The sequence below is a fragment of the Pinus tabuliformis genome, chromosome 9 (assembly GCF_031772625.1).
Source record: "Pinus tabuliformis cultivar Carrire ecotype Pingquan chromosome 9, CPIR1, whole genome shotgun sequence".
In the NCBI taxonomy this organism is placed as follows: domain Eukaryota; kingdom Viridiplantae; phylum Streptophyta; class Pinopsida; order Pinales; family Pinaceae; genus Pinus; species Pinus tabuliformis.
This window is the reverse complement of record NC_142307.1, coordinates 222,439,075-222,457,855: the sequence shown is the minus strand read 5'-3', so window position 1 is coordinate 222,457,855 and position 18,781 is coordinate 222,439,075. Positions and strand designations below refer to the sequence as shown.

At 39.9% G+C, this 18,781-nt stretch overlaps 1 pseudogene; it reads right to left on the bottom strand.

Moving 5' to 3' along the window:
- Positions 1-253: 253 nt before the first annotated feature.
- LOC149147951 (annexin Gh1-like) lies at positions 254-8,204 on the bottom strand (annotated as a pseudogene).
- Positions 8,205-18,781: the final 10,577 nt, after the last annotated feature.

Genomic DNA, 18,781 nt, shown 5'->3' with positions numbered 1-18,781 from the left:
CAGAAGGTGCTGAGTCTTTGAGTTGACATGGAATGATTAAACAGAAGGTGTTGAGTCTTTAAGTTGTCTACTTCCTTATAAGGAAGAACAATATTCTTATTGTAGCCTGTCATATTGCATGACAAAATTACAGAATAAAATCAAAGCAATCATATAGTAATAAAATGCAATTTCTTTCCACGTAACGTTTGTTTCAAGCACATTTCTCTTTCACCCAACCGCATGTAATTTGAGTTGACATGCTAAAATAATATTACCAAGAAACCACGGCACGACGGAATGGATATGACTGAGAGAAAGCCAAGCATTATATTATATTCATAGAAATAGTTACAGTAAATATGCATACACGCATCACACATGACATGACTGCCTGCGTCCCAGCCTAGTGGACGCTAATAGCTGTCCTTTATTATTATTATCATCATATGCTAACTAATCGATCAAAATTGCTTAGTTGCAGCCGCAGTGTGACATGCACACCTGGGGAATGCCAGCGTGAACGGTAAGAGCAAGGCAAAAGTTCTTAAAATAACCAGAAATCTCCTGGTGGAATGCCTGTACGATACTCATTTTATACTTTCTCTCATACACCACATTGATTTCCTTCAAGTCCACCTCTGCCCGAGTCACCATTACACAAACTATTGCAGATTTTGATGGAAATTTCTGTTAATTTCAAACACACAAAAATAGCACAGAGAACAACGCTCTGGTTTTCTACAGGATCTTTATTATAAAACAATAATAAAGAGTGTTACAGAATTTGTCTTCCTCAACTCAGAGGGATTTACAACAGGAACTTCAGTTCTAGAACCTGAGTCCAATATCTCAGAAAATTATTTCTCCTTGCAGAGAAGAAAAAGAACTCTTCTTGGCTAAAACTCTCTCTTCGCATCTCTGCTCTTGCATTCTTTTTATATATAAAGAACAACACAAAAATATCTTTTACAATACGTGTTGCTTTTGCATACTTCCTTGAAAAATAAAAATAATAAAATTTAAGATTTCACCTACATTTACCAACCTTAGTAAATATCATTTATTACACGGTTGAAAATATCTGGTCTTGAATTTAATGCATGGCTTATCACACCATCGCATCACAAGAGAAAGAACGTGACATCGCCTCTATAACCTTTAAATCATGCGATTTGCGATATGTGATCGCATCGCAAATATCGCATCGCAGATAATACAAGCATGCAGCGAAGGGTGACGGAGAAGTGCGATATGCGATCAGATCGCATAGCAGGGAAAAATCTGCAAGTTGAAATTACCATTCCAACACTCCCCTTTAATTTTAACTGCTGGGTTTTTTCTGCATACCCAGGCATTTCCTGAAATGATAAAAGTTTTTCCTTGCTAACAGTTTTGTCAAGATGTGAGCAAGCTGATCTTCTGTTCTGAAGTGCTGCAAAACAATCTCACCATTGTTAACCAATTCACGTATGAAGTGAAGTTTGGTGTCTATGTGCTTTGTCCTTTTATGAAAACAAAATTTTTTAGACAATGCTATTACTGAGCTATTGTCGTAGTAAATGGTTGTGCCATTTTCCTGTTCATGACACAAATCTCTGAGAACTCTTCTCAGCCACACTGCTTGGCATGCTGCTGCTGTTGCTGCCACATACTCTGCCTCTGCTGTTGACAAAGCCACAACTGGTTGCTTCTTGGAAGCCCATGAGATGGCTCCCGATCCCATATGAAACACATATCCCGATGTGCTTTTCCTATCATCAACACTTCCAGCCCAATCACTCTTAGTGTAACCTGTCAACATGAAACTTTCAGAAGAGGAGTATAAAATACCAAACCCCTTCGTTCCATTCACATACCTTAGAATCCTCTTGGCTGCCTGCCAATGAGTCTCTTTCGGTCTTTCCATAAATCTGGAAATTAAACTCACAGCGTGCATAATGTCCGGCCTAGTTGCAGTCAAGTACATAAGGCTGCCAACTATGCTCTTGTACAGTTTTGGATCAAAATCCTTACTGTTGTCTTCTTTGGTCAATTTCAACCCCATTACAGTTGGAGTCACAGCTGCTTTGTTGTTCTGCATGTTGAATCTCTTCAACACTGCTTCTACATATTTATCTTGAGAAATGAAAACACCATTTTCACTTTGGTCTACTTCAATTCCAAGAAAATATCTTAAGAAGCCCAAGTCAGTCATTTCAAATTCACTTTTCATGACTGCTTTAAAATCAGCAATGAGAGAAGCATCATTGCTTGTAAAAATCAAATCATCTACATATAAAACAACAATAATAATCTTACCGTCATTATCCTTTATGTAGAGTGTGGGTTCACCATCACACTTGTCAAACCCATTGTCAATCAGATAAGCATCTATTTTGTTGTACCATGCTCTTGGAGCTTGCTTCAGCCCATAAAGAGCCTTCTTCAGTTTGCAAACTTTATGCTCTTGGCCTTCAACTTCATAGCCTGGAGGTTGTTCAACATAAACCTCTTCTTTCAACACTCCATTCAGGAATGCAGATTTAACATCCATCTGATAAATCTTCCATTTGTGTTGTGTTGCAATAGACAACACTGTTCTGACTGTTTCCATCCTTGCTACTGGTGCAAAGGTTTCATCATAGTCTTTGCCTTGTTGCTGCTTGTAGCCTTTCACAACAAGTCTTGCTTTGTGCCTGTCAATCTTGCCTTCAGCATTGCTTTTGGTCTTGTAGACCCACTTAACTCCAATGGCATCTTTGCCTACAGGGAGGTCCACTAACTCCCATGTTTTACTCTTCTCAATTGCACCAATTTCTTCATTCATTGCTTCAATCCATTTATCTTCATTTACAACATCTTCAAAATGGATTGGGTCATCAACATGACAATACAAAGCCAATAATGAATTCAGACCGATATTGTTACTTACCTCTCCTTATTCATAAATCTCATTCAGATTTCTGAATCTTGGTCTTCTTGGTGTGCTTGGAGTTCCATCCGAACTTGAAGGTATTGTTGATCCCTGTGGTGTGCTTGGAGAAGCACTTCCTTGACTTCTCAAGGCTGTTTGAATTCCAGATTGTGGTGTGGTTTGTTGTACTTGCTGTGGTGGAGGAGGAGCCACCAAAGAAGGATTATTTGCTTCTATCCCTTCCTCTTCTTTTTCGTGAGACACAATTGTCTTCACATTCACTGTCTTCTCTAAGCTTCTATCCCAAGCTTCATCTTCAATGAACTGCACATCTCTGTTTACTATCAATTTCTTGGTGGATGGATTATAGAGTTTGTATGCTTTTGACTCATCACAATAGCCAATAAAGACACACTTATCCCCCTTATTATCAAGCTTCTTTCTTAGATGATCTGGTACATGTGCATATGCCACACAACCGAATACTCTCATGTGAGTGACTGTTTGCTTTTGACCACTCCATGCTTCTTCTGGTATTCTGTTCATGACAACTTTAGTTGGGCATCTATTCAAGATGTAAACTGCGCAAGTGACAGCTTCTGCCCAATACTCATGCGGCAAGTGTTTTGCCTTCAGCATACTTCTGACCATGTCAAGAATGGTCCTATTCTTTCTTTCAGCAACTCCGTTTTGTTGAGGTGTATACCTTGCGATGAATTATTTTTGTATGCCATTCTCTCTGCAAAAATGCAGAAAGTCTTGGGAGATGTACTCTCCTTCTCTATCTGTTCTGAGCACTTTGATATAAGGCCCACACTGCTTCTCAACAAGAGTTTTGAAGTGGCAGAATTTCTCAAACACTTCACTCTTCTGTTTCAGCATATACACCCATGTCTTTCTGGTGTAATCATCAATAAAAGTTAAAACATATTTATTTCCGGAAAATGATGGTGTTTGCATCGGTCCACACACATCAGAATGAACAATTTCCAATGGTGCTTTTGCCCTTATACTCTTTCCTGCTGGAAAGCTTTCTCTGTGTTGCTTGCCCAAGATGCAGCCTTCACAAAGACTGTCTGGTTTCTCGATCAATGGTAATCCCTTTACCATTCCCTTTCTATGCAACAGATTCAGGCCTCCGAAATTGAGATTTCCAAATCTCAAATGCCACAACCAATTCACATCTTTCAGTTGTTCCTGAAAGACTTCTTGTGTTACAGCTGCAATAGTTCTGCCTTCCTTCAAATCTACCCTGAGTTTGAGAGGAAACATTCTATTGCTGGTCATTTGCACCTGTGCAATGATCTTCTTACTTGGAGGTATGTCTTTGATTGTACACAAATCATCTTTGAAGAACACGTTGTAACCTTTGTTAATGAGTTGTCCAATGCTCAAAAGATTACACTTCAGACCAGGTACATAGTATATATCTGGCACAGTCATCTGTTCTCCATTTTTTGCTCAAATACTAACTCTTCCCTTACCCTTGACAGATATCGTATCATCAGTCCCTGTTGTTACTTCAGATTTCACATTTTCATCCAGATTGGCAAACATTTCAATATTTCCAGTCATGTGATTACTACAACCTGAGTCTAAGAACCAAAAATCTTCTTGTTTGTCTTGTGCTATGTTACATGTTAACAACACATTCTTTGGGTTCTTATCTTCTTCATTTGCAAAATTATCATTCTGCCTATTATTCATGTCACTTTTCTTTTTCGTACATTCATTGGCATAGTGCCCATATTTCTTACAATAATGACATTGGACTTGGGATTTGTCATACCTTTGTCCATGAGCTTGATGTCTACTTGAACCTTCATCTTGGTTCTAATTGCAGCTCCTTCCTCTTGTGCTTGTAGGATAATTGTTGCCTCTATTTTGGCTTCTTCCACGACCTCTGTTATTTGCTCTGCCTCGACCTCTTCTTTGGCCAAATGACATCTGAGTCTTGAATGCTTGCTCAAATGAGGAATCTGTTCCTCTACTCAGTCTGTGTTCATGAGACAAAAGAGAAGCACTCAGCTCATCTACCGTGAACTGTGAGAGATATTTTGTTTCTTCTATTGCTACCACAATAGATTCAAATCTTGAGGGTAAACATCTCAAAATTTTCTCTACAATCCTTCTATCTTCAAGAATCTTACCATGAGATCTTATCTGGGTTATTAAGCCAATAACCTGAGTGAAGAATGAATCTATTGTTTCATATTCCTTCATGCTGATATTTTCAAAGTCTCTCCTCAACATCTGCAACTTTGCAGTCTTCACCTTCTCCATGCCTTGATAGGTAGTTTGGAGAATATCCCATGCCTCTTTGGATTTTATTGCTGCTGCAATCCGCGGAAAAACACTTTCATGGACTGATTGGAAGAGAAAAAAGAGAGCTTTCGCATCCTTCTTCTTGTCACTCTTCAACTGGTCTCTTTCTGCTACTGTCAAAGCAGCCAGTGTTGTTGCATCTGCAGGTTCAGCATAGCATGTTTCAACCAGCTCCCATATTCCTTGAGAAGAAAACAATGCTTTCATTGTTATGGACCAATAACTGTAGTTTTTCCCATTAAACTTTGGCAGTTGGGGATTTGTCAAACCAGTTCCAGCATCTGCCATCTTAATTTGTGAAAAATAAAGAATTGATACTGAGTGTGAAAAAAAAAATGCTCAAGAAACTTCTTACAGCTCCTACAGTGAAAAAACAATCTCTGTTTTTTTGACTCACTGAGTGCCTAGACTAGCTCTGATACCATGATGGAAATTTCTGTTAATTTCAAACACACAAAAATAGCACAGAGAACAACGCTCTGGTTTTCTACAGATCTTTATTATAAAACAATAATAAAAACCTTACAGAATTTGTCTTCCTCAACTCAGAGGGATTTACAACAGGAACTTCAGCTCCAGAACTTGAGTCCAATATCTCAGAAAATTATTTCTCCATCACTGCTGTGCGTTGCACAGAAGAAAAAGAACTCTTCTTGGCTAAAACTCTCTCTTCGCATCTCTGCTCTTGCATTCTTTTTATATATAAAGAACAACACAAAAATATCTTTTACAATACGTGTTGCTTTTGCATATTTCCGTGAAAAATAAAAATAATAAAATTTAAGATTTAACCTACATTTACCAACCCTAGTAAATATCATTTATTACACGGTTGAAAATATCTGGTCTTGAATTTAATGCATGGCTTATCACACCATCCCATCGCAAGAAGAGAAAGAACGTGCCACCGCCTCTATAACCTTTAAATCATGCGATTTGCGATATGCGATGGCATCGCAAATATCGCATCATAGATAATACAAGCATGCAGCGAAGGGTGACGGAGAAGTGCGATATGCGATCACATCGCAGGGAAAAATGTGCAAGTTGAAATTACCATTCCAACACTCCCCTTTAATTTTAACTGCTGGGTTTTTTCTGCATAGCCAGGCATTTCCTGAAATGATCAAAGCTTTTCTTTGCTAACAGTTTTGTCAAGATGTCAGCAAGCTAATCTTCTATTCTGCAGTGCTGCAAAACAATATTCGTCATTTACAAGTCTTTCATTGCTCCTGAACCTCCTTGAGAATATCAAACAAATATACTATCACACAATTCTATAATTGCAATTCGGTAGCGAAATGTATTTATATAAAGAATAATCTGATGCGTAAAACATGAAAAAAACATATTAGAAGGACTGTATATTAACATAAATCAAAAGTAAAATGAAAGACTAGATTATCCATCTAAAAGTAATACCTTAGTGAAATAGTGAAGTGAGCTGGCAAATGCATGCTCTTGATTGTAACTCGAATGGCCTCCACAAATTCTTTCTGTGTTTCCCTACTGAGCGCCTGTTGTCGTATAGAATGTTAAAAACTTCACAGATCAGTCACCTAGCAAGTCAGCAAAATCTGATTTTTCCGAGAGTTGCAGCAATGAGAGACAAATCCATTAATTAGGGTTGTATGACAGTTGGAAGCATACCGTTGTAATGTCGTGCCCGTATTCTTGCTTGTAGCAAGCAAATGTAGCTCGTAGTTGGGCGAAAGTTCTCTTGCTGAATATTCGGATAAAAGTTTCCTCGTCAGTTCCACAACGTCCTTCCCCTGCTTCGTACAACAGCATGGCATCTCATTTAACCTTGTTCATGTCAACTCCTTTACATTCACATCGGTGTGCTTGCAGCAGCGCCAGAAGTAGCTGTGTTCATGAAATCAAAATTCCGAATTCATTAGCGAGTAAGAAATTTATGATTATATATAGGAGCTTTATGATTTGAGATATTCTGAAATAAGTCATGATAATAAATCAAAATAAGTTTATCCATAATCTCCATAGTCCTAAGAGGTCATAAGATTAAAATCTGCCAACATTGATACATACTAATATCAAATGAAACTTATGTTCAGTGTAATCGCCAGAGGTATAAAAACCTTCCGGGAGCACCTTCGATTTTTTATTTGGGGTCTGTGATTGATGTGTTTTTAGGTATATTTCGTCATCTAGCCTTTTGATAGGGACCCTTCGTTTTGCAGAAAACATCATCATCAAGGCACCTATGATATCGTTTCTGATAAGCTTCGAGAATCTTAACGATTTGAGTGGAGGACCTTGTGCGAATCACTTCGATTAGAGCACGATCATCTGTGCACCATCCTTCTGGGGAGGTTCTGGCAATGATAGCGTCCCGTTCAGCTGGCTCGTGCATCCATAACACAATGGCTTTCTCCACGCATCAACAAAAAGACAAAACAAGATTATACTGCAACAGTACATATCAGGAGGATGGATGAGGGAGAGTATTTACCTCGAGTTGTCTTAGTGTGCAGTGAAACATAACCAGTATGGTTCTCATTGAACCACTTTATTTTTAATATTTTAACATACTTCAAATATAGGGGCAGAGTTCCTCCATGGAACTACTACATCCTTACGAAGCCTGGAAAAGAGTGGATACATCTAGACTATGCCCCTCTTTATATATATATATATATATATATATATATATTCACGCACCTCTAATTTGCCGTGAAGCTCCTTCTCCAGCCTCTTGCAAAGGTCTTCCTTATACATTGCATAATAGGTTTGTCTTATCTCCTTCCGCTGCTGCGCATTTTTGCTTCCCAATATTTGTATTATCTTCACCTCGTCACATCCCTGACCTATTATTTTTTACCAGAAAGGAATATCATTCAATCAGAACCATAAATCTACAACAGCAATTGAGAAATGCTTCAAATGCGCTGAACTAATCCGATGAATACCTTTGCAAGAGATGGATTTCCTCACACTCCCTTTGCAGGGTGTTGACACCGCATGAGACTGCACAATAAGCCATTTTTATGCTCTCGAAGTGGGAGCTCCTTCAAACTCTGCTACTAACTTGTAGTTTTCGGAGATAATCCGAACTGCGATGAATGAACGTTCGGTATTTATTGAGAGGCAGCGTAGCACGATGGAGGAGAATATTGCACTATCCGAGCTGGACTTCAACTTCAATCGTATTCGAATAATGAAAAGACACTTTGAAGATGGAATGTGAAGCAATCATGGCGTATCAAAAATAAGTTGCCTGAAAGAAACACCATTATTGAATAAACCTAGCGAAAATAGTTACGACGGCAGCTGCAACAATGAGTGCCGTCACGACATGTGGAACCAAACGAAGCAATAAGATTCGACATGTGCGTTATGTTGGCTTTCAATGGCATCGATTGACCAATCACTCTAATTATTTTTGTACAGTAATGAGATAAATCAGTATAAATTTATTTTAAATATAAATTTAATACGAGTCTAGAGAGATTTAATTTTTTCATTTATAATTTTTTTTCATGAATAAATATTATTTAAATATTTATATAGTGATAAGTAATTGAAAATATTACACATTATAGTGAACTATAAAATGAAATTCTAAATTTAATAATTAATTTAATTACTAACCAAATTTTAGTAAAATATTTTATTTATTTATATATATTTAAATAAATAGAATAGATCATTTCTGACACATTACAATTTTGCATATTAAAGTTGAAATTTATCATTCTAAATAATTACGTCGTAAGATGTTTCCATTTGAAATCAATTCCCTAAATTGAAACTCTACACAGTGTGACACCGTTGGATCAATTGTTAGACGATTCAAATATTTTCATTCGTTCGATTTCACCGCGGACTCCTACCTGAATTCTCAACTGCCTTCAACTGCCTAACTGTCAACTGCTGAACTGTTAGTCGATTTCTTTATTTCCATCGTCTTCCTTCCTTCTGCTTGAATTGGGAGGTCATAAAACATCCTCATCAAGTGTGGCACGCAGGTGGATGAGACAATCTCCACGCTCTTCGACTACATGAACACTGGCGATTGCATTTTCAACAAGGGGTATGGCAGTTTGTTGGGAAGGAGGGAAGGTGCCACGCCCCTACACCTGCGGTGATCTTCCAACCGCTTGTAGCGAGGTGCGGCACCACCGAACGCTTTCTTTTTAACAATACTAACGTTTATGGGCTACGCCTACTCCAACATAAACTTATGTTTTCTTGCAACCAAGTAAAGAGTTATCCTTTATACTTTAAATAAGACCATTCTCAATTATTAACCATGAACAATAAACCGAGAACATCAACAATACACAAGTATAAAGGGAGGGGCAACTCCCAGAAAAGTCTGCCCAACAATATATTATAACAGCTTCTTCAATATTACAATACAAGTGATGCTTGGCAAGCTCCAAGCCAACACTTAGAATAATTCTATAACCAAGGCATAGAACAGCCTTTCACCATCATATGCACCCTTGCACAAAGAAGAATACCCACCCGGGCCACCTGTCTTACTTTGTCAAGTCCTACACACAATCTGCACATAACTCCCACCTCGGCACGCTTGCCTCACCCAAACCGGCACCTAGAAGTCCAAAAACCGCACCTTAGAAGTACTACACATGAGATATGCGTAGTCTTCTTTTAACCCTGCAGTTTTACCCCTTATGCGTATGATTGAATGAAGTTGTACGAAGTTGAGTGCTCCAAATGACTCAACGTTGTCATATATATATGGTTGTTAACATGTCTTCATGTGTGGTCCTGCACATGGGCGTTAACCTCTTGGCCGACCCCCAAGCTGCATTCACACACCCATAAAACATTCTTTTTCAAGTCGGCCTTGCCTCATGCAAGCCTCCTTCCAAGTCGCTCTAAGTTGTCCATTGTCCCACGCACTTTTCCATAAGTGTCGCAAAATTGTTCACGTTATCGTCGCAAGCAGCTCGCAGAAACGTCGCACCGTCGTGTGCGCTCACCCGCCCGTGTGCGATCACTCGCCCGTCGTGCAGAACCGCTCGCCGTGCAGCCTCGCCCGCCCGCCGTGCAGCCTCGCCGGCCTGTCGTGCAGACCTGCCCACCGGTCGTGCAGCCCGCGCCCGCTTGTGTGCCCACGCCCGTCCATGCACGGTGACTTCGCCCCGCGCCCGAAACGCGTGACCCGCCAGCCGGTCGTGCAGCCCGCGCCTGCTTGTGTGCCCGCGCCCGCCCGTGCACGGTGACTTCGCGTCGCGCCCGAAACGCGTCCGTAACCAAGGACCTTACATCCTCCTCTACCTGAAATCGTTGTCGTCCTCGACAACATACCATCTCGGTAGCTCTCCACCAAGATCATCATTCATCCAGGATGTCGACCTTTCTACACAAGGCAAACATCCTTGCAACATATGTAGAGACTCTTTCTCCACTATGTCTCGGCCTAGTGACCACTGCCACCAAGCTCACCATACCAAAGTATGTATCTCCATAATCCATGCTCAGGTCCATGGAAACTCCATCCATCTCATCTGCAACATGTCATGATGCTTGATGCCAAGCCATCCCTGCATCATCATCCATATGTGTGCCTCCTCAACGTGAAGAGACCATCTCATCAAACCGACTCTTGATGTGCCCCATTCAGGTCCATGAAGTCCCCTCCATCATCTGCAATGTGCCATCCTCAAGTCTCCAATCTTATCAACTCTCGATGTGCCCCATTCAGGTCCATGAAGTCCTCTTCATCATCTGCAATGTGCCATCCTCAAGTCCCCATGTCACACTAGCAAGTCCTCTTGCATAACATTCCTGCCCTAGCACTCCTCTTTGGATGTCCCTTGACATCTCTACAAGTGCTTCCACACAATGTCCTTGCATAGGTCTGCCATGCTCCATCTCTTCAAGTCTCCAACCTAATGTCCATGACTAAGTTGCCCATGTAGTCCAACCAAGTAGACACATCACAACATCTGGCCATCCTATCCAAGTCTTCAACTTTCGGTTTAGTGAACTCGGTCACCCAACCATCTCATCATCATCATGTCATGAGTCCCTTCACCATAGCTCCTCCACCAAAGTGTCCACCAAGACTACCTCTTGGTCTCGACCATGAGAATTCCACCCAAAACATCACAAGTGTGTGCCCTCCTCAATCTGTCCATTAGTCATGCCAGGAACTTAGCCAACTCTTCATGTGGCTAAAGCATGACCCAATCCTCCACAACGATCATCAAGTTCCACCCTTGTCCCGGGACCTTGCACCTTTCATCTAAGGTCACAAGTAACCCCAACAAGCCCTGCAACGGTTGAAAATCCTTGCTTCTCCATAGAAGGTTCCATCATAGTCATCCATGGTAAGATGTCCTCTTGCCTTGGAAAACTGGCTTTGCCCTTCCCTGCACACGGTCCATCTCCCAAATGCCCAAATGAAACACAAGTACCATTAGTTACTTCATCATCATGAGGCTCCTCCATGTGAGTGACCTCATCCATACATGTTGACAAACTGCACGATCCTGGTTCAACTTGATCAGCCTCAAGTTCATCCTCCGTCGTAGACATGTCTGCAACATCTTCGATCATCACGGCTTCCTTTCCCTTGATGGCACAATCTGCAACTTCACCCTGCTCCATTGTCCAACCGAGTTGAAGAAGCTCTTCCTCAACATCCTCCTCCAAGGCTTCAAGTTCTTCATGGATTCAGGGCCTCTCTTGCTTCAACCTCTTCAACCTGTCGAAAGTAAACAAGAGCTTCCTTCCACCTTCTTCCAAACTCGCCATGCCTTGTTGTCAACTGTCACGAGCAACCTTTGCTCACCAGCTCCAACCGAGCTCTGATACCAACTGTCACGGCCCTACACCTGCGGTGATCTTCCAACCACTTGTAGCGAGGTGCGGCACCACCGAACGCTTTCTTTTTAACAATACTAACGTTTATGGGCTACGCCTACTCCAACATAAACTTATGTTTTCTTGCAACCAAGTAAAGAGTTATCCTTTATACTTTAAAGAAGACCATTCTCAATTATTAACCATGAACAATAAACCGAGAACATCAACAGTACACAAGTATAAAGGGAGGGGCAACTCCCAGAAAAGTTTGCCCAACAATATATTATAACAGCTTCTTCAATATTACAATACAAGCGATGCTTGGCAAGCTCCAAGCCAACACTTAGAATAATTCTACAACCAAGGCCATAGAACAGCCTTTCACCATCATATGCACCCTTGCACAAAGAAGAATACCCACCCGGGCCACCTGTCTTACTTTGTCAAGTCCTGCACACAATCTGCACATAACTCCCACCTCGGCACGCTTGCCTCACCCAAACCGGCACCTAGAAGTCCAAAAACCGTACCTTAGAAGTACTACGCATGAGATATGTGTAGTCTTCTTTTATCCCTGCAATTTTACCCCTTTTGCGTATGAGTGAACGAAGTTGTACGAAGTTGAGTGCTCCAAATGACTCAACGTTGTCATATATATATGCTTGTTAACATGTCTTCATGTGTGGTCCTGCACATGGGCATTAACCCCTTGGCCGACCCACAAACTGAATTCGCACACCCATAAAACATTCTTTTTCAAGTCGGCCTTGCCTCATGCAAGCCTCCTTCCAAGTCGCTATAAGTTGTCCATCGTTCCACACACTTTTCCATAAGTGTCGCAAAACTGTTCACGTTATCGTCGGAAGCAGCTCGCAGAAACGTTGCACCGTCGTGTGCGCTCACCCGCCCATGTGCGCTCACCGCCCGTCGTGCAGACCCGCCCACCGTGCAGCCTCGCCCGCCCGCCGTGTAGCCTCGCCCGCCTGTCGTGCAGACCCGCCCGCCGGTCGTGCAACCCGCGCCCGCCCGTGCGCCCGTGCACGGTGACTTCGCTCGGCGCCCGAAACGCGTCCGTAACCAAGGACCTTACAGAAGGAGTCCCTGGTGCCTGATTCCTAAAGTTTGATCGTCTCTTACCGTAATGAACCATTTCTTTTATTTTCTCCTCATTTTTATCATTCTCCTCATTTTTATCATTTTCTACGTACCATGGCATTGTAGTGGATGAGTAAGGCTTTTTCTTTGCCATTTCAATTTATTATGCACTTGAGCTACATGGTAGTACCACGGGAAAGGGACAGAAACTATTGGATCCAACTCCTAAAAGGTTGATGAAGCCATTGGAAAATGTTACTGTAGAACCCAATCACGGCATACAGACCATATAAAAACCAACGGCCATGATAGCGGGGCAACAACATCTCCAGAAAATTAACTGTCAAATTTTCAGCTTTCAAGCATATTATTCTTGAAAGCATATGCTCAGGTTTTGGGGGCTTTATGCTCTTCATTCTAGCTTTGTCATTCTCCCCTCATTGTCGCGTTTAGATCACCTAAAGATCCAGTCAGGTTGTGGACTCGCGACAATGGCTAAGGGACCTGGTTTGTTCTCTAACATTGGCAAGAAAAGCTGAGGTCTCTTTTAGAAGGATTTCCTCGTTGATAAAAAATTTAGTCTGACACCTATACTCCCATCGGATTGGTCTTTACATCAATTAGTACCAAGGAAAGGGAGTTTTTTTTGGTGATCTCATGACAGAATTGAAGAATAAAAATGTTACAAATGATATTAAAGTGGACACAAGCTCCAATTTATTTGCACTTATTACAATAGATGAACCCACTGGAGGATTGAAAGCTATTCTTAGCCAGATATATGTGCAACAATCAACGTGTTTCTTGATATGTCTTAATTCAAAGTCTTGGTTAATGGATTAGAGTAACACTGCAGTGATTAACTATTACCTAAATGAAAATATAAAATTCCATAGATTTCATGCATGATTGCTTATAGCTCATTCGGATATGTTGTTTTACATAATGGAATATATATAAATGTTCTTTTGGTTCGAATATGTTATTACATAACGGACTATATACAAATGTGCTTCTGGAAATATATAAATATAAGAAATATAGTGACTAAATATAAGAAATATAGTGACTCGTTTATCTTCGTTTTTACAACATTTTCAACTGTATTCTTTGAACATAATTGTTACTATGATCACAACATACTGATAAAAAAATAATGATACAAATGTTTTCTAGAGTTTGAATTGGGGGAACAAGGTAAATAGATACGAATGAAACCCAACAAAGCTATATCAATTGAAAGAAATCTTGAATCCAAATAAAGTTGCATATACAAATAGGGTGTGGATAAATTCCAACCATTCGAGTACGAAAATACTTCAAACACAAGAGTTTCAAGTGCAAATACATATGGATGTCTAAACAAAAGACCAAATTAGGGTCTTCTGGTCAATAATTGCTAAGGATAGAGATATTAGCTATCTCTACAATGCATTCTTTGGAAACTACACTAAAAAAGCAAAAGGAGAGAAGCTTATATTGTGGATACTCTTGTCATGTCAACTAGACTCCCCTCTTTAACTAAGATCCAAAATTCTACTTACACCCTTTCACAACATATGGTGACATTTTCAGTGTGTCATCGTGGAAGAGTAACAATTTAATGCTACTCTTTCCTAGCTAAGCTCTTATATTGTGGATACTCTTGTCATTTCAACTATGCAATTCCTGACTCCCCTCTTTAACTAAGATCCAAAAGTCTACTTAGACCCTTTCGCAACATATGGTGACATTTTCAGTTTGTCATCTTGGAAGAGTAACAATTTAATGCTACTGTTTCCTAGCTAAGCTACAACCTTACGACGTTTCCATTGCAACATCTGGTGCAATTGCTAGTTAAATATAACTGAAATTTCCATACTTACAAAAAAAAAAAAACAAAAAACTTAATGGTTAGGCTATAGCTTCAAAGTTGATTACTTACTTACTATATTCATAAGTTGAGACCGCCACATGCCCCATCATCGTACATGATTTGATTGTCTCTAAACTGAAAGCTAAACGATCTCTAATCGTGATATAAATATTCAAATTTTCCTAACGTGATTTAAATATTCAAATTTTCCTAATCTAATGCAGCGCACGTCCCTCACGACGAACAAGAATAGCAAACAGACCGGTTAGGCTACAGCTTCAAAGTTGATTACTTACTTACTATATTCATAAGTTGAGACCGCCACGTGCCCCATCATCGCACATGATTCGATTGTCTCTAAACTGAAAGCTAAACGATCTCTTATCGTGATATAAATATTCAAATTTTCCTAATCTAATGCAGCGCGCGTTCCTCACGACGAACAAGAATAGCAAACAGACCGGCAGAGCTCTGCCTGCACCTTCCTGCAAGACTTCCTTGAAGACTTGGTTTTGCGCATCGAGGGTTCGAAAAGAACCAAGGAGAAAGAGAGTCGAATGAGGAAGATGGTGAGGCATACCACTTCTCTCTCGCCTCTGGTGAAGTACAAGCTTGTTTTTTTGGGAGACCAGTCCGTGGGCAAGACCAGCATTATCACTCGCTTCATGTATGACAAATTCGATGAAGTTTACAAGGTATGTATGTGCGTTTTGATTTTATAAGTGTCTTCACTCCCTTTATTCTGCCACAATAATGCCTTTAGTTTCATGGGACTTAGATTTATGGAATTCTGCCAAAAACTTTGTTATCTGGCAGAAATTCTTGGTGGTATTGCACATACATCTAAATCTTTTCACTTATGCTGAATTTAATTTTTGTTTCAGTTACCTTGCAAGTTGAATTAAACCTTGTCCTTTGGCAAAATTTTGAATTAACCAAAATCTATTGCTTTAGTTACATTTATAGGGAGGGTATGTTAAAGTATGGTTGTTTAAATTGATTTCATCTTCCAATCCCAGGCTCGTTAGCTGTATAAATGAAATTGTTTGTGCATCTTTGTAATTGGGCCATAAATAATTGGACGCTAAAGGGACTTCAGTTAACCACTATCTTGAAATTTGAGAACCTCCACTGTAAGGATTTATGGCTGCTTGAAGACCATAGATTACAGGTAGATTGTTAGTAAGGTGAAAAATATGGATGCTTCTACGGAGTGGGTGGGGACAGTGGGAATCCATAACTCTCTTTGTTCTTTGTGAGATGGCAACTGGCCTTCTCTTGAAGCTTTAAGACTCTGGAAGGTCAGGGGTCAAATCCATCCGCTTGTTTTATCTGTTGTTTCAGTCTTCTACGTGGTATTAATTGTGAGACTTCCTGGTTATATCCTACTGCTACTCAGTCCCCGAAATATCTGTCAGCGGGTGATTTATGGCAGGCAAGAAAAGTTAAGCTGAACCTCTTGCTTCTCTTTAGGCTTGGTGAGGGTGTGATATTAGCACAATCCATCTCGATTCTGAACCCAAATTTCCCAACTTCATGCGGTTTTATCTCTGGCTGCAGAACACCAATGGTTGGCTTACTAGATATTGGAACCTGAGATATGCCACCTCAAGCTTTGCTAGCCTTACATGGCATTGTTTCATATCGGATAAAAGTAAGATACAAATTATCAAAAAGGGGAGGTACAGGGACTATTACATTTCGCTGCCCAGATGGGTAAATAACAAGTCATGATAGCCCATTGATTAGGAAACTAAGACATTTTCGCTCAATATCAACATCTTGAAGGGCATGTTAACAATAGTGTTTTAATTGAATTTAAGATTCCATGTCTCTATTATGAAAAGTAAGAACAATTTCAGTAAAAATCATGTCATCTGAATTTTATGTTTCGAACCATCTAATATTTTTCTTGTCACTTCAGAGCCGAACTTTCCCTGTTCTTGTTATCAATTCAGAGCCAAACTTTCCCGTCCTTGAAAGAGATTATAAACATGCTAAGGGGCATGTTTCATAGTTTTTTCCTGCCACCTAGGATCTGAACATTACCTATTTCTGAAACAGATTTCTTTCAATCTTATAACTAGTTGGGCCTCAACAGTAATGAGAGCCAAACTTTCCCCGTCCTTGAAAGAGATTATAAACATGTTGAGGGGCATGTTTCATACTTTTTTCCTGCGACCTAGGATCTGAACATTCCCTATTTCTGAAAAAGATTTCTTTGAATCTTATAACTAGTTGGGCACAACAGTAATGATAGACAGAACGAAGCAGAAAGAAATCTGGACTGATTTACGTCCCTGTTTAAGTTTCACAATTTTTTCCATTTGAGTATTTGTTTAGAACAATTATAACTTGTGTTACCAATCTTGTGGAAAATTTGATTCAGTGTTCCTCTTTCACTGAACTAGGATTGATCTCTTTTTTCTTGCCACCTAAGATCTGAACTTTCCTTATTCATGAGAGAGAATTTTTTGAACCTTATAACTAGTTGGGCCATAACACTCATGATATCTAAACTTTTCGTATTCCTGAGAGAATTTTTTTTGAATCTTATAACTAGTTGGGCCACAACACTTATGATAGACAAAAAGAAGCAGAAATAAATGTCAACTGATTTGTCCGCCCGCTTTTAAGTTGCACTATGTTTTCCGTTTGAGGCGCTCTTTGAAACAATTACAACTTGGGTTACAAATCTTGTCGGAATTTTTTTTTGGTGTTCCTCTCCCACTGAACTAGCATTGAGCTATTCAATGATTTTGGCTTTCCCCAGTGCCTTGTTAGATTGTTGAATCCTTCTTCTCTTGAGTGAGAAATGCGTGAACCACTTCTGATTTGCCTGGCCCCCTTTTAGTTTCACTAGTTTTCCCATTCGAGTGGCGGTTTAGAATGGTTACAACTTGGGTTGCAAATCTTGTTGAAAAATGTTTGGGTGTTCTTCTTCCTGACAACCCCTACAAATTGTCCACCTCCAGGGATGCTTTGTTCCCGCTGGGTCATTTTAGCCCTTTTGCTCGCTTCTCCCATGATTTGATTATCTTGCCCCTTTACCAAAGACCCAGAACTTACAAGTTTTTAAGAGAAAGAAATGGTTACAAAATCTCTGCTTTGAAAAATATCATAGATCCGAGAGGCTCATTTAAACAATGTTTGCTTATAAAAAAAATTGCATGTGAAGAAATTGGATCTCTTAGCTCATGTTAAATCCCTATTTAAGATGGATCTATGCTGATTGGGCCTTTAATCTCCTTATTTTTTTTAGTACTTCGTAGATCCTCACTCAACTCTCAGCTGCCTATGCCATGTCGCCCGAACACATCCCCCAAATCAGGTCTTTAATGCCCTTATTTTTTATTACTACCTAGATCTTCACTCAACTCTCAACAGCATATGCCATGCCGCCCCAAACAAAACCCCTGCATAGATCTATCTTAAATAGGGATCTAACATGAGTCAAGAGGGATCCAATTTCTTCACATGCAAATATTTTTAATATTGTTTAAATGTTTTCTATAATATTTTTTTTAGAATGTTTTTTAAGGGGGCATGAGCATATTTTCAACTTTGATGACTGGGGTACAGTGTTATACGTCATACTGGTCTGTAGAATTAACCTCTGGACTCATGCTATATCCTTATTTAAAATGAATCTATGCTAACATACCTCTAACTAACTCATCATAATACCTCTACCATATTCTGATGTTTAATCTCCTTATATCTTTTTAGTACTTTCTAAATCCTCACTCAAGTCTCAGCTACGTATGCCATGTCGCCCCGAACACATCCCCCAAATCGGGTCTTTAATGCCCTTATTTTTTTTATTA